Source organism: Mesoplodon mirus (assembly GCF_964341445.2).
Source record: "Mesoplodon mirus genome assembly, chromosome: 3".
NCBI lineage: Eukaryota > Metazoa > Chordata > Mammalia > Artiodactyla > Ziphiidae > Mesoplodon > Mesoplodon mirus.
The window spans coordinates 145,513,491-145,526,892 of record NC_138978.1 but is presented as its reverse complement, the minus strand read 5'-3'; the positions used below and the strand labels follow the sequence as shown (position 1 = coordinate 145,526,892).

Sequence of the window (13,402 nt, the reverse complement as noted above, 5' to 3'; positions counted from 1 at the left end):
TTTCCAGTGAATATGTTGTGTGTGCAGAAAGGGGTTAAATGTAAATGACAGTGAACCTACATTATTGTCCAGTAGTGTCATTTAGAAATAACACAGGAGTTATCTCATTCCTGTCCCTGAGTCTGACACTACCTGAGTAGTGAGAGTTCTTACTCTGTCCCTCCCTCTGCCAAACCCTCCAGGTGAGGGTTGCCATTTCAAATACAGGATGCCCAATTAAATTTGAATTTCAGATAAACAACAAATACTTTTTAAAAAAAAGCATCAATATGTCCCAAATATTGCATGGGCCATATGGATACTAAAAAATAGTATTCATTGTTCATCTGAGACTCGATTCAATTTTAGCTGGGCATCCTGTATTTTTATTTGCTACATCTGGCACTCCTACTTGGGACTAGTTTATTTACACCTGCTTACTTAACACCATCCTGTACTATGTGTTGGGGCTGCGGATGGTGGGAGCTGAATGAGGAGATAGTTCCTGTCCTCAGAGAGTTTATACTCTGGTTTCCCACAGAATTTTGCGATCAGAAAAATAATCTCCTGGACTATTTTAATGACTGCTAGAATAAACTTTGAGCACTGCCTCTGTGTTTTCCTGCCGCCTAACGCAGAGTTGTCCACGTTTACCTGATCACAGAACCACCTGAAACACCCCTCCCCTGGGGAGTCTGATTCTTTTGGTTTGAAGAGGGATCCAGGTGCCAGCGGTTTTAACAAGAGCCCAGGTGATTCTCCTGCCCAGGTAAGTCTGTGGAACTCTGGCAGCCTTGGCGTTCGTCGTGGAGGCCTCTGAGTAACACCTGGCATAAAGTCACAGTCCAAGGCAGCTTCAGATCTTCCACTCTTTTACGACCTATTCAAAATCACTGATATGCATTTTGCAGTGCTGATCATCTTTGTAAGCTGCTTTGCAGTTCATGAAGTTCATCCCATTTGGTCTTCACTCTAATTCTCCAGGAAAGCCGGGAAGCTTATTTCCGCTTTACAGAGAAGGACAAGGAGGCTCGCAGGGGCTAAATTCACACAGCAAGCTCCAGAAGCCGCCGGAGCGGCAAGGCCCGCCCTCTTTCCACCCCACCGAGCTACCTCCTTTCGCGTTCAAAACGTACGTGGGGACCACTGGGGCTGGACTTCAGGTGACTTCCGCTCCCAAACCTGCAGCCCCAGGCCTGCAATTAACAAACGGGGGTGGAGAGGTCCGTGCGCTGCTGGGCGTAGGCACCGGGGCCCACGGGTGAGCGGGGGCTGGGGCTCCGCGGGCCGTCGCCAGGCGCTCCGGGTGCGGAGTGGCGGGCAGTCCTCTTGCGGGTCCCCTCCAGCCGCGCGGCCTGCTCGCAACCGCTCCCGGGGCGCCGCCTGCTTGCGAGCCCGGCGGCCTGGAGCGGCGCGCGCGGGCACGGCGGCGGCGGGGACGTGCCCCGAGGACGCGCGCGGGGCTGGTCCTCCAACCACCGCTCCCGGGGAAGAGGGCGGTTTCTCGGGAAGCCCGCCGCCGCCGCCGCCGACTCGGAGGTGCGGAGAGGGTTGTTGGGAACTCGGGGCGGCGTGAGCGTCACCAACGCCGCCGCCACCCGGGACAGCCCGGAGGTTGGTAGCTGGTGACCGTAGCGGGTCCTCGGGAAGTTAGGTGTTGACTTTCTGCTTCGACTGACTCGGTTGAGAAAAAGAAACGCCCGATACGCTTTCTGTTTCCAATTCCCGTTCCTGCGTGCGCGCCCGAGGGCGGGGCAGAGGAGCGGAGACAAAGGCTCCTCTGGTGAGGAGTGAGGGGGGCGTGTGCCCGGGTCAGGGCTGCGTTTCTTCCCGGCCGGCCGAGTCCGCTCACGCCCCTGCCAGCGTCCCCCCTCCTTGGCTTCGTCCCCAGTTTCTGGCACTGTTGCTGGAAGTGTGGACGCCGGTCCGTCCCCTTGGCGATCTTAGAAGTGCGCCTGCCTGACTGCTGCGGCTCCAGTGACCCCCAATGTTAGAGACTTTTGCTTTCTACTCTCCAGACTCAGTTTCCCTCTTTTCTTCTACCTGTGGCCTTTAGGTGGCATCAGTCTTGATGTGGAAAGGCCCTCCTCCTCGCAATCCCTACAAAGTGGGCGGGAGAGGTACTAGGATGGATAGCACTGGTGGTAAGAAATGTGCTGCTTCATTGCTTCGTGGCTCTTGGATCAGGGCAGTCAGGCTAGCCAGTTGGTATCCTCGGTGGTTTACATTATATGGGGGTGCGACTCACTGTTTCTGTCCTTTTCTGATTTGTATTCCTCGTTCATTCATTCGCACAGCTAGGCGTTTACTTCTATGTGATAAGTGCTATGGGAACACAAGGAGAGGAGAGGGAAGGCTTTCCTGAGGAGGGGGTGGTTTTTATACTGGAATTTGAAGAATAAGTATGATTTTTTTTCCCTTTCATTCTTCATGTTCCGCCTTTCCTATAATTTGTCTCCCTCCTTTCTCAGTGGCAGCCCCTAGCTGTGATTAAGTGTTGGATAGCAACAGTCAGTTCCGACTTGAAAGATTCAGCTAATAGTGAAGGGGACGATGTGCTTGTCAGGTGCTTTAAATCCATTATTTTTAAACCTTGCAATAACTGGGAAGGATACCTAGTGTTAGCCCTTTTCACAGCAGAAGAAAGGAATACTTAGAAGTGATGCCACAGCCACGAAAAGTAAGTGTTGGGATTGGGTTTTGCACTCCTCTTTCTGGGTCAAAGCCTATGCTTTATCTGCTGTTTACTTTGCCCCCTCCTTAGGAAGTAAGTTATATAGACTAACTTAGAGTGAAGGCCAAGTCTTTAGAGAGAGCAGTCATTTTTGTGGGTGGCTAGGTGTTGGTGGGAACTCTGAAGGTAATGTCAGGAACTAGCCAGGGTGAGCCTGTGTGTCTTCTTCCAGGCCAGGGCCTGGCCAAAGGGAAGTGCTCCTTAACTGTTGGCCTGGGAGTTCCATGGCTTGGGTGAGATCCTTGATTCTTTGTAGGGGTTCCTTACGCTTTTTTTGTGCCATGGACTTCTTTGGAGTCTGGGGAAGCCAATTTTTAAAAGGCATTTTAAAATACGTAGAGTTACAAATTATATTGAAACAGTGATCAAAATAGTGTAAACCCCCCAACATTTATAATAGTATTTTTTTTCTTGATTAGTGCATTAAGTGACAAAATTCAAGGCTGTATCAGGTAAGTCTCAGAATTTCCAAGTAGTGATGCCTATGTAAATGATGTTTTGCAGTATTTGCAACAGCTGCACTGTAGTATGACAGAATTTGTGACACTTATTGGTGACAGTCACCAGAAATGCTCTTAGTAGTGTGATTTGCTCTTCGCACTTATAATCAAATGAAATCCTGAATTTCAGTTAGAGGTTCGTGAAAATACAGACATATGAGAAAAGAAATTTAAGTTCATGGCCTCCTGAATTATGCCTATGGACATCTTGTGGGTGGAGGGCTGGGTATCTAGGTTACAAACCCAGCTAGTGGTGGTTTTTCTTCCTCCACGTTATCGCTGGCCACCCTACAGCGTTACTAATGGCTGTTCCCTTCTCCTTCAGTTCGTGTCTCCTTTTCCGCAGATGCACAGTTGTTTCTGGTGATAAAAGCTGTTGACAGAGAATTGCTGGATTGTTTACATGCTCTACCTCTCTTGCTCCTTCTGTGCGTAATTCTGCTGGAGAATATTCCAGTGATAGTGGATTTATTTGTGTCATATAATGCATGACCATCTTCCCTTCCCTCCTTCCAATGGTGTACGGTATTACCAGTGTCAGGGAAGAAAAAAGGAGTTATCACTACATATCCTACAGACATTTAAAAAATCTTCAGATGTTATTATGAACAATTTTATGGTAATACATTTGAAAATTCAGATGAAATGGACAAGTTTTTTCAATAAAATACCTCATAAGACATAAGAACTAGAAAATCTGTATAGTTCCATATCTATAAAGAAATTAAGTATGTAATTAAAAATCTTTTCATAGCAGAATTTCCAGGCCTAGATGGTGTCACTAGTGCAATATTACAAACATTTTTAAAAATGAAAAAGAAGGAATACTCCCTGACTGCTTTTATAAGGCCAGCATAACCTTGTTACTAAAGCTTGATAAGGAGGTTACAAGAAACTATAGTCCAAACTCTCACAGAAAAGATGCAAAAGCCCTAAAATGGGTATTGGTAAATCAAATCTAGCGACCTATGCCTATATTTATAGGATACTAAACCATGACCAAGTTGGGTTTATTCCAGGAATATAAACTTTGTCTAACATTAGAAAATCAATAAATAAGTTAACCACAGTCACAGAATAAAGGAGAAAAACTACTTGATGAACTTCAGCACCCATTTGTCATAAAAATTCTTTGCAAACTAAAACATTATTGAGAGAATTTAAAGTTTTAAAATAATGAAGAGTAAGTCATTGCTCTACAAATAAATGTGTGGATTCAGTATAATCCCAATCAAAATCCCAGCAGATTTTTTCCAAAAATAGTAAGCCAATTTTAAAATATATTTGGAAATTCTAGAAAATCTAAGTAAAAGAACAAAATTGGAAAACTTAAGCTAATAGATAGTACTGTACATAGTTTGTCAGCATGGTGTTGGCACAGTGCTAGACAGACTACGGAACTGAGTAGAGAATCCATAAACAGGCCCACATGTATGAGGTCTCTTGATTTATGACAGAAATGGCACTGCAGTGCTCTGGAGGAAGGACAGTCTTTTCAGTAAATGATGCTGGGCCAATTGGATATTGCAAATGGACAAGATGAATTTTGATCATCTACCTCACCCTGTACACAAAAATTAAGATACATCATACATCTAAATGTGAAATCTGAAACAAGAAAGCTTCTGGAAGAAAGCAAAGTAAAACACCTTTATGACAAAGGTTTATTGACTAGGACACAAAAAGCAGTAGTTACAAAGGAAAATATTGGTAAGAACTACTGTTCATCTAAAGATTCCATAAAGAGAGTGAAAAGGCAAGCTACAGAATGGGTGAAGGTATTGGATAGTTATATCCAATAAAGGACTCATACCCAGAATGTAGAAATAATTTTTACAAATCATTGAGAAAAAGCCCAGTAGAAAAACAGGCAAGTCACTTCCCCAAAAGATTTCCAGATTCCCAATAAACATATGAAAAAGTGGTTAACCTCATTAGTAATTAGGGAAATGCAAATTAAAACTACAATGGGATATCACTCTATACTCAACAGAGTGGCTAAAAACAAAAAACAAACCAAAAAACCTGTCAATGCTGAGTATTTGTTAGGATATGGAAAACTGAACTTCTCATACATTGCTGATTGTTATGAAAAGTAGTGTAACTTTTGGAAATTGTTTTGCAGTATCATTTACTAAAGGTGGACATACACATCCCCTATGACCTAGTTTACTGTTTAGTGTCTATCATTCTTTGATAAACACTAAGCAGTAAGACAGGTGTATTTGTACCGAAAGACATGTGAAAGAATATGCAGAGCAGTATTATTCCTAATAGCCCCAAGTTGGAAACAACCCATGGGTTCATCAATAGTAGAATGGACAAAAGCCTAAGTAAATTGCTTATACAATGGAATACTCCACAGTAATAAGAATGAACAAATGATTGCTTTATACACAACATGGATGAGCCTCACAAATATAAAGCGGAGCAAAAAGAAGGTAGACACAACAAGAGTAAGTGCTATGTGATTCCATTTTTTTTTTTTCAAGTCCGAAAAAGGGCAAAACTAAATAAACTAGGGCGTTAGGAGTCAGGCTAGTGGTCACCTTTAGTGGAGTTATAAGGAAAGAACAGACGGGGCATTCAGTTTTTTATCTGAGCAGTAATTCCTGGCGTGAGTCTGCTTTTTGAAAGCCTTACATTTTTTTTTTTCTTTAAGCATACTTTAATACAAAGTTTACTTAAAATATATTATTAAAAAATTTTATTCATTCAGATGCCCCTAATCTGGGGAGTGTAAGATGTGGTGGGCATGATTCTTGGTGATTAAACAGGCTTAAAATAGGTTGAGAATTTTCTGGGGAAAGGATACAATATCACATCAATAGCTTTTCTGAACTAGGGGCTTATAAATCTGACTCCTTTTCTGCCAGTCTTTAACAGCAGAGATCTGGCTTAAGGGCAGTTCGTATAAAAGGACTTAAGAGTTATGTTTGATATTAAGATTGATATCAGTGTGAGACAGAAGCCAAAAAAATGCTAAGTTGAGAACTGAATGCAAAATTTTTGTTTTCAGGTTTTATTTTCTTGCAATTTAAGTTTTTAAAGTTTATAACAATTAGATTAAAATATTCTGATGTTTTATATAAATCCTTTTAATTAGGTACTTTCCTTCCACTAGGCCATGAACTAATTGAGGGCAGGGGTAGCGTATTAGTTTCTGTAACAAATGAGCACAAACTTAGTGGCTTCAAACAACAGAAATTGATTACCTACAGTTCTGGGGATCAGAAGTCCACAATGGGGTGGCAGGGTTGCATTCCTTCTGGAGGCTTGGAGTGGGGGGGTGCGAGGCAGAGGAATGGTGTCTTTCTTCGTTGCTGCTATTCTCTGCCTCTACCATTCCTTTGTTCTTGGCCCCTTCCTCCGTCCTCAAAGCGTTATCACTGTAACCTCTGCTTCCATCATCATATCTCCTCTCTGTCTCTGACCCTCCTTCTTCCCTCTTAGAATGACCCTTGTGATTACATGGGCCCACATAGATAATCAGGGATAATGTCCTCATCTCAAGATCTTTAACTTAATCACATCTGCCAAGTCCCTTTTCCATGTAAGGTAACATATTTACATGTTCAGGAATTAGGGCATGGACGTTTCTGGGGTAGCTATATTTGGGGGATCCTACAGATGGAATCTTTATATCTTGCCTTCACAAATAGTGCAGTTCCTGATCTTCAGTAGGAGCTCACTGATACTTGTCGAATGCAGGAATGAGTCTAAGATTTCACTATTTGAGGTATAGTTTCGGAAGGAGAGAAACGATGGTTTGTCCTACTCTTGCTCTTCCACAGCTGGAATTTTGGGTTCAGCTTTAGGTACCTACACTATAAAGAGACAACTGACAGAATGGGAAAGGGTCTGGGAAGCAAGCCACTGAAATGATTGAAGGAAGCATGGGGGTTTGTCCTGGAAGAGGGCTTGGGATGGAGCGGGTAGCATTAATTATCTCTAAATATTTGAAGGAGTATGATTAGCAAGAATAATTAAGCCTTTCAGTATACTTAATAGTAGCAGTAATATATATATATATTTTTAGATGTTGGGGGTAGGAGTTTATTAATTAATTATTTTTGCTGTGTTGGGTCTTCGTTTCTGTGCGAGGGTTTTTTCTAGTTGTGGCAAGCGGGGGCCACTCTTCATCGCTGTGCGCGGGCCTCTCACTATCGCGGCCTCTCTTGTTGCGGAGCACAGGCTCCAGACACGCAGGCTCAGTAGTTGTGGCTCACGGGCGTAGTTGCTCCATGGCATGTGGGATCCTTCCAGACCAGAGCTCGAACCTGTGTCCCCTGCATTAGCAGGCAGATTCTCAACCACTGCGCCACCAGGGAAGCCCAGTAGCAGTAATATTAAACACAACAAGAATAAGCATTTTAGAGCTTATTATGGCCAAGGTAATATTCTATCTCTTTGTAAACCTGTTTAATCCTCACAGCAACTCTCTGAGGGTTATTATTATCTCTATTTCATAAGTAAGGATGTTGAGGCACAGTGAGGTCATGCAGCTTGTGCTGGGTCACACAGCTAGAAAGCAGCAAAGCTGGGATTCAGCCTTTAGCATTCTGACTCCAGAGCCATCCTCTAAACTATCATACTATCCAGCCTCCGTGCTTTTAGTTCCTGCAGGTACAATAGGACTAGTAGTAGAACATTTTTTAGAAATAGAGGGGCAGATTCTGACTCAGTTTAAGAAAAAAAAAGATGATAACAATAAGAACTTCTTAGAAACAGAGTTTCCCTGCCTTGCAGTGTTGCTGGAAGTGGTCAGGTAGCTTATTGTAAAAGGAATTCCCAAACTGGCTGGAGATTAGACCAGATGACAATATTAATTTTGAAATTTTGATTTGAGAATGTAATGCTTTAAAATATACATCTCTCTCAACCTTTGTGACATTTTATGTAATAAAGACCTACTGTGAGATGTAGTTTTTCCACTAACTTTCCAGATTTTATTTATTAGGAATTCTAACATACTGGTATGGTAAGCCACGTCCCTGCCCCATTTTTAGGTGCCATTGCTGTTCCTCCAGTAAAGAGATGGAAGCTGTTCTCTCTTCCCCCTTGAATCTGGGCTGGGCTCTTGACCAATAAAATGTTCTTTGAATTCTGGAGCCTGGTCCTTAAGAGACCTTGCACCTCTTGCCTTTGTTCTTTTAAGACCCTGAAGCCACCATGCTATGAAGGGTCCAGCCTACTGGAGGATGAGTGCCCACATGGAGGAGAAGTAAGGCACCTAGCTGACAGCTGGCACAAAATGCCAGACGTGGGTGAGATCATGTTGTCCTCTCCAGTTTCCTTGAGCCATGCAGTGACTTAGTCATATGAGTGACGCCAGGTGAGATCAGCAGAAGAACTGCCCAGATTGCCATCCCATAGAATCACGAGAGAGAATAGATCTTGTTATTTTAAGCCACTGTGTTTCGGGATGGTTTATTGCACAGTGATACATAACATTTGGTACATATTTAGAAGTAGTGATATGTATTTTTAAATATTCTGTAATTAGACTTTTGCCCAGCCCAGTGGACCTCTTCAATCTAGCTGATCATTCCAGTGCGTTGCTGAAGGCTTTCTGGGTTTGGAAAAGCGTTTCTCTGTAGTATCATGTGGGTAGAAGAATAAGACTCTTTGTAAGACTCTTAAGCAGGGTTTGGAGAACACTGTCCTGTGAGAGGACACGATGAATCTGGGCCTGGTTTTCCTGGTGAAAGTCATGTAATTTATATTCTGCAAAATAGGTTTCATCAAATTCTACCTGGAAAAGAACAGAAGTCTCCTAACATCTTTTCCAAATGTGCTAGAATATTGCTCTACTATTATATTTTCTTTTCTTCAAAGCCATTGTCATTTCAGTGGGCATGAGTTCCTTTTACTTTATTACTTTGTGGTTTCCAGAGTGCTTATTTGTTCCTAAATTTAGAACCATTTCAATTTTATTCAGCCCTTAATTTATTATTTATTTATTACCTCTATATAACTCCTGACTTTCCCCTCTTACTTCCGAGGTAAATTGATTTGGTTTAGTTTGTCTTCTTCAGTAAATCTTCTAAAAGGAATGTACGAGTTAGATGTTTCATGTGTATTTTGATTACATCTGGTTGATTTTCTTCCTGGGGTATATCTACGTTACACATAACTTTAGATTCTTTTGCATGTATATAGCTTATATTATCTTCTAGCTTTCCCAATGAGTTGATTTTGTCATAGATGTTGAAAAAATGAATCCTGTGAACTCTGTAAGAATAGGGAGGTGGGTGAGAGAAGGCTCTGGAATTAGACTTGATGAGTATGAATCTAAGCTCTGCTGCTTACTAGCTGTGTGATTTGGGGCAGGTTTCTTGATCCTTCTGGGCTTTGGTTATCTTCTGTGTTAAATGAGGATACCAGAAATACCAACCTCAGAGAGTTGTTATGGAGATTAAATGAAAGAATACTTGTAAAGTGCTTTCTCAGCATAGGTCATCTGTAAATACTACTTATTGTAGTACAGCTGTTGCTAAACTCTGGGTAAACTCAGTAGAGAAAAATTTCAGTTTAGTTAGTTAGTTAGTGGGGAGTGATGATGGTGATGGCCCTGGAGATCGTTAGCTTCATGCTGCGGGTGCCGTTTTAAAGTCCTCTGGTGCGTGGGAGTATTCGGTGTTAGCCCATTTAGTGCTAAATCAAGGGTGAGGAGCAGAAAAGAATTTAAAGTGGGGGTGTTGGAATCCATTTGTTGTATTTATCAACAATAAAGATAAAAGACTTTTTTTTGTTGTTTTTTGCGGTACGCGGGCCTCTCACTGTTGTGGCCTCTCCCGTTGCGGAGCACAGGCTCCGGACGCGCAGGCTCAGCGGCCATGGCTCACGGGCCCAGCCGCTCTGCGGCATGTGGGATCTTCCCGGACCAGGGCACGAAGCCGTGTCCCCTGCATCGGCAGGCGGACTCTCAACCACTGCGCCACCAGGGAAGCCCGAGATAAAAGACTTTTGAAAAGATATTAGAAGTTACTGGGGAAAAGCATCTTACAGAAGTTACGTGTATGCACACTTCAGGCTCTGGCATAGTGAGCTATACTTTTCTACCAAGAGTAAAGAACAGGATTTCTGCCTAAGAGAGTGGGAGTTGAGAACTTGGGTTCTCTTTTTTGCTCCATTGCTGGCTTCTCTGGATCCTTGGGCAGGTCACGTCTTTTCTCTGAGCAAGATTCTGATTCCTGAAAAAAGAGCCAACAGTGAGCCCTCCTGGTGAGAATGAGAGTGGATGGCATCTCTGAAAGCAGGTGGACTGTTAAATTACAATGTGAATGCAAATGTACATTGCTTCAGTATAGAAAAATCCCTCTTAGCTGAGGAATTCTTGCCATTTTCCAGCTAAGATTTTATTATGTGGGCCGCTTGAGTTCTACAGTTCCCAGATAAATATAATACTTTTTGGAAATACCCAGCTTGGGGCTCTTATACCCAGTATGGGGGTAGAGAAATCTTGTTCCTCCTGTTTGACTTCTTTCCCCTAATCCCAGGGAAACCTCTGCTATGATTTTCTTCCAAGACCTAATCTTAAATGCATTTTCTCTCTGTCTTCACTTTGTGCCTGTTTCTCACCTTAATCAATAATATTCAGCTTTGGGCTTCCCTGGTGGCGCAGTGGTTGAGAGTCCACCTGCCGATGCAGGGGACACGGGTTCGTGCCCCGGTCTGGGAAGATCCCACATGCTGCGGAGCGGCTGGGCCCGTGATCGTGAGCCATGGCCGCTGAGCCTGTTCGTCCGGAGCCTGTGCTCCGCAAGGGGAGAGGCCACAACAGTGAGAGGCCCGCGTAACCAAAAAAAAAAAAAAAAAAAAAAATCAGCATTGAGACACTGTAGTCTTGACAGCTTTGGAGGTGCTATTTTATGTCCTTTATTTTCCTCTCCCCCGCCCCCCCCAATGCCTCCTGGACTAACTTGGTGCCAGGTGCAACTTAATTTTCCCTCCTCTCTGTTGCTTGGTTCTAGCACTTTCTCTCCACTTCCCACCGAGAGCCTGAACCGCTGACCTCCCTGCCTTTAGTCTCTACTGGTATGTCAAGGGGCTTCTTCCTGAAGCTTCATAAAAAAATTAAATGAGCTGGCTCACAAGCCTGAGGTTTCTTCAGGTAATCAGATCCGAGCCTGTCATCATATATGTTTAAGACCCTCCACCACTTGGCTCCTAAACTATCCCCATTTTTTCTTCCTCATAGTCCTGACCAGTATTCCCACCAAAGTGGAAGTGCTCTCAGATATATCTTCACCATCAGACATCCCAGCAACCCGCCTTAGCTCTCACATATCAGCACTAGAACCTCCTCTATATAGATCGATCAGGTAGTCTCCTACTTAAAAACAGGCTGTGTTGCTGTAGATTGGCTGTTTCCTATAGAAATCATGATATAAATGGTGACGAGTTTCTGGGCCATCGAATGGATGCCCACTTAGCTGATAATGTTGCTGCAGGACTGAATCTTATGCGTGAAAAACAGAAAAGAGGCATTACTTACACATTTGAGTAAGGGCTTCTTTGATTTCATCGTGGTAGCTTATGCCTAAAGAAGAACATAAGCATGTTTAGGAAATGAGACATGGAAACTTGAGAATTCTCTGAGAGAGTTTTTAGGAACGTTTATGGGTTTGGACATTAAGAAAAAGTTCTAGTTACATTCCCAAAGGTACAGCTTTGTGTTGTGTCATTGAATCCTTTAAAACATATCTACTCTGATTGGCTCTCTGAGTGCACAGCTGAAATGAACAGGGAGGGGGGAAAACATTGGGGAGAGGAATTTTCTTGAGATAAGTGGACAAGAGTTGAAAAGAAGTATTAAGGAAGAAAGATCTGTTAAGAAGGACAGGTGGGTGTCTGTGTGGTGGTGGTGTTTTGAGGTCACATTCCTGGGATTGTGAATGATGAGGCAAGAAAAGTGAGGACTGTATATAATACCTTTGGAGCTAAGAAAAGAGGTGGTGAGAAGAGACACTGGTCAGAAAGCTCTCCAGGTGGCTCCCAAGGACAGTTTGTTAGCTGTCTGGGGTGGCCTTGGGTTGAATGTGGGGAGAGGATGGGGATGAGAAACTGGAGAGAACTCTGGGGATGCCGATCAGCTGACGAAGGCCCAGCAGCAGGTAGGATGCTCACCCCCTCTCCCCATGGGAAGGTCAGTTAGCTGTCATCAATTCTGAAAGGAAACCAGGGCTCTGGCTAGGTAAGCTCCTGATGATAAATTCACTAACTGGTCCTGCTGGACAGATCTTAGCTAATGTTTATTGAGTGCTTGCTCTGTGCCAGGCCCTGGGTAAACATTTTATATTTAATCCATTCAATAACTCTATGAGGAAACGTATCTGGAAAGTTGTGATCCACTTAAATTCCTCAGCCCGTCAGCAGCAGAGCCCGGTCTCCCCTAGGTCTGCATGTCTCCCTGTTGCATCTCTCCCTGATATGCTGTCAGCAGGAGGCTATTTGGTCCAGTCCCCAAATTTTAAATATGAGGACACAGCCCTGCTGCTTTGTTGTTTATTACTATGTATCTTTGTGTATATGTCTGCAAAACATACAGTGTAGCTAAGAGCAGCATCAAAAAGGAAAATGTTGTAAGGCTGAGTTTTCTAGTTTCCTGACAGTTAAATCACTAATTCAGGGGAACTATCCTAGAAGGAGAATGTCCATGAAAAGGTTCAAAAGAGCAGGAACTTTGATTTAATCTCCAAGATTATTTATGTTCAAATTTAGTAGCATTTGAAGAGGGGTTCAGCTCTTTGCTAATTGAGGAAGTCATCCAATATAGTAATACCCACATCCTTGGAAAGGAGAGACAATATGAAACCCAGAGGTTGAAATTCACTTCCCACTAAATTGAAATTACTATATTCCTACAAAGTTCCAGAAAGAAATCTTAACAGATTCTAGGAGATGCCAGGTATTTAAAAATAAAGTGTGACTAGAAATGTATGAAGTTAGAAGTGGCTCTGAAAAGTAGTAGGGGAAACTGAGAAGGCGTTGTTGAAGTACTAGGGCTTAGAGAGTTTGGGATTGAGAGCATGAGTGGCTGCTTCTGGATTTTTTAGGAGATCTGCAGGAGAAACTCAGACTAGACTGGCTTGGCAACTTTTAGGTAATGACCAGAGGGTCCTCTGGTTGGAGGACCACTGATTTCTGACCTCATATTTTATGAAACTGTTACTGAGCCCAAGCT

General features: G+C 43.2%; 1 protein-coding gene across 2 annotated transcripts in view; it reads left to right on the top strand.

The window, feature by feature from the left end:
* Window positions 1-1,070: 1,070 nt before the first annotated feature.
* Window positions 1,071-13,402, top strand: part of HHAT (hedgehog acyltransferase) — a 364,249-nt gene continuing 351,917 nt past the window's right edge. Inside the window, exon 1 of one of the 2 annotated variants that reach the window (XM_082612886.1) lies at window positions 1,071-1,142. The gene's annotated coding sequence lies outside the window, so the exon portion shown is untranslated. Of the gene's footprint in view, window positions 1,143-1,442; window positions 1,519-13,402 lie in introns of those variants that run through there. The other variant, XM_082612885.1, reaches the window with a different exon arrangement.